A 3,172-nucleotide genomic window follows, 5' to 3' on the forward strand; every position below is an offset into this window, starting at 1 on the left:
AATATGAGACTCGTAAGACATAAAAAATACCATTATAATATATTCCACTTCTCTTAATTTGACACTAAACGGCTTGCTTTCCTTTATACATAGTCAACATCAGCTCACCAGAAGGTTTGGTAGTTAAGAAACAAGCTGTTAAATATTAAAGCTGTATCTATGTAATTGAATGTTTTTGGTATGGCTGTGCTCTAAATATATCCTATTAAGATACTGTTCTACAGAGATATTTAATTACTGACATCTAATCATGCTACTGCTGTTTCTTTAACCAAGCGAAAATATGAAGTGCTAGAAAGAAAACAGTTTCATTTTAAACAGCAACATTTTATTAATCTCAGCCATAAAAGCAAACTCAGATCTCCAAATGAAATCATGCCATTTGTAAAGACAGCATTTTTCAGTTTGGTAATCCTTGTGTAATGCGGAGATATATGGCTATACTTAAGGCGTTAAAACATTCTCACAAATAATGCACACAATAAAAGTTAATTATGCTCATGTATTACATCAAAATAAAATCTAAACTATGAAATTCACAAGGAGAATTTCACAGTCAACTGTGGAACATTATTTTAGATGTTTATGACCCTAACATTTTTAATACTGTAGACAATTTAGGAAGACATTAAGACCATAATCAGATAATGATAATATCTTTCACTTCTGGAGTGCTTTCACGGATTCACAAACATTACCTCATTTTATCAAAACAGCAGTTCTATGAATTAGGTGGGGAAACTATTGTTATAATCATTTTGACATATGGCGAAATTGAGGCCATGGAAATGTGTGTGTCTTGTTTCAGTTCACAAAGTAAGCGGCAAAAGTGGAATTGTAATCCAAGACTGTTAATTTCAATTTTTCAAAATTAGAAACTAGGTTAAATATTAGTAGTTTTTAATAGTGGTTTCTGGTGTTCAATCTTATTTTATTTTATTTTTTTTTTGAGGCGGAGTCTTGCTCTGTCGCCCGGACTGGAGTGCAGTGGCCGGATCTCAGCTCACTGCAAGCTCCGCCTCCTGGGTTTACGCCATTCTCCTGCCTCAGCCTCCCGAGTAGCTGGGACTACAGGCGCCCGCCACCTCGCCTGGCTAGCTTTTGTATTTTTTGTAGAGACGGGGTTTCACCGTGTTAGCCAGGATGGTCTCCATCTCCTGACCTCGTGATCCGCCTGTCTCGGCCTCCCAAAGTGCTGGGATTACAGGCTTGAGCCACTGCGCCTGGCCTCAATCTTATTTTTTTTTGAAATTAAGAAGGTGCTATTTAAAGTGATGTGGCAAAAGTGACTTGATCAGTAAATATTTTCCCTCAGTCCAACATACTAAAAGTTCTAACTTCGTACAAAGACCACAAAATTACTACAAAGCCATTTTGGTTAGAAGGTAGTATTGCGGGGGGGGAAGAAGCCTATTTATTGATTTTTCTCCTCATTCTCACTAAAAATATTTACTCTTAAAAACACGTTAATTTTTCCCTCTGTTTTTTTATTTTGGATATAGAATCTTGCTGTGTCACCTAGACTAGAGTGCAGAGGCATGATCGTGGCTCATGATAATCTGGACCTCCCAGGCTAGATCCTCCCACCTGGATCTAGCCTGGACCTCCCAGGCTAGATCCTCCCACCTCAGCCTCCTGAGTAGTGATCCTCCCACCTCAGCCTCCTGAGTAGCTGAGACTGCAATCACGTGCCACCATGCCTGGCTGATTTTTGTATCTTTTTGTAGAGATGGGTTCTCACTATGTTGCCCAGGTTGGTCTTGACCTCCTGGGCTTAGTGATCCTCCTGCCTTGGCCTCCCAAAGTGCTGGGATTACAAGCAATGGCACTGCACTTGGCCAAACAAGTTGATTTCTATCAAAGAAAAGAAAGTGACTCTTTTTAGTGTCTGTGAATACATTCAGAAGAGGCAAGTAGGAAGGAAATGATGCACCTTGAATGCTGACAGGAAAGTTGCCCCTGACATGATGATTTGGTCCATGTTCACAATGAAGGAGTTAGGAAATTTAAAGTTTGATCTTTGAATAAGAAATAGGATATACCACTCTCTCATCCCAGCTATCAAGATATTCAAAATAAATAAACTGACCAGCTTTATAATTTCATGACTGTGGATTAAAATGTCAGCCCACTAATCTACTGGGTAAGAGACAGCCCAGCCAAAGAGATGGACAATCCATCAATATCCATGATAGTGAAATACATGAATTCAGCTTTCTGATTTTTGGGTTTTTTTTGTTTTTGTTTTTGTTTTTGTCACACCAAGCATGTGAACCCATGAATTCAGCTTTCAGAATGTTTACTCTAACCTGCTTTAAACAAAATTTTGACCTTTTTTTGAGACATAGTCTCGCCTTGTCACCCAGGTCCCGTGGTGCGATCTTGACTCACTGCAACCTCCGCCTCCCAGGTTCAAGTGATTCTCCCGCCTCTACCTTCTGAGTAGCTGGGATTACAGGCGTGCGCCACCATGCCTGGCTAATTTTCATATTTTTAATAGAGACGGAATTTCGTCATGTTGGCCAGGCTGGTCTCAAACTCCCGACCTCCAGTGATCCACCCACCTTGCCCTCCTGAAGTCCTGTAATTACAGGTGTGAGCCACTGCACCTACCCAAAATTCTGATTTAATGATCCTTTTGTAGTTCATGAGCATGACTATCGGGTGTTTACATGCTTGTGTGAGATATGCCACCCTCTGAACCTTGTTACGACATTGGCATGTTACCCATCTAACCCAAAAAATAATTCTTATTTAACCTTTCTAATTATCTAGACCAGTCGTCAACCAACGTCTTATGTAAAGTTCCAGACGGTAAACATTTCAGGCTTGCAGGGTGTACAGTCTCCAATGAAACTACACAACTCTGCCATTATAGTGCAAAAGCAGCCACAGCCAGTATGCTACAAATGGACCCCACTGGGTTTCAGTAAAACTTTTTTTTTTTTTTTTTTTTGAGATGGAGTTTCACTGTTGTCACCCAGGCTGGAGTACAATGGCGCAATCTCGGCTCACTGCAGCCTCTGCCTCCTGCCTCCTGGGTTCAAGTGATCCTCCTGCCTCAGCCTCCTAAGTAGCTGGGATTACAGGTGTGCGTCACCACACCCAGCTAATTTTTGTATTATTCGTAGAGGCGGGGTTTCACCGTGTTGGCCAGGCTGGTCTCAAACTC

The 3,172-nt window shown here is 40.8% G+C and overlaps 1 non-coding gene across 1 annotated transcript; it reads left to right on the top strand.

The window, feature by feature from the left end:
• The first annotated feature begins 2,632 nt into the window (after nucleotides 1–2,632).
• LOC111550071 lies at nucleotides 2,633–2,737 on the top strand. Its single transcript, XR_002733913.1, has one exon. It is a non-coding gene; the product is annotated as a small nucleolar RNA U13 (small nucleolar RNA).
• Nucleotides 2,738–3,172: the final 435 nt, after the last annotated feature.

This window comes from Piliocolobus tephrosceles, chromosome 9, assembly GCF_002776525.5.
Source record: "Piliocolobus tephrosceles isolate RC106 chromosome 9, ASM277652v3, whole genome shotgun sequence".
In the NCBI taxonomy this organism is placed as follows: Eukaryota; Metazoa; Chordata; class Mammalia; order Primates; family Cercopithecidae; genus Piliocolobus; species Piliocolobus tephrosceles.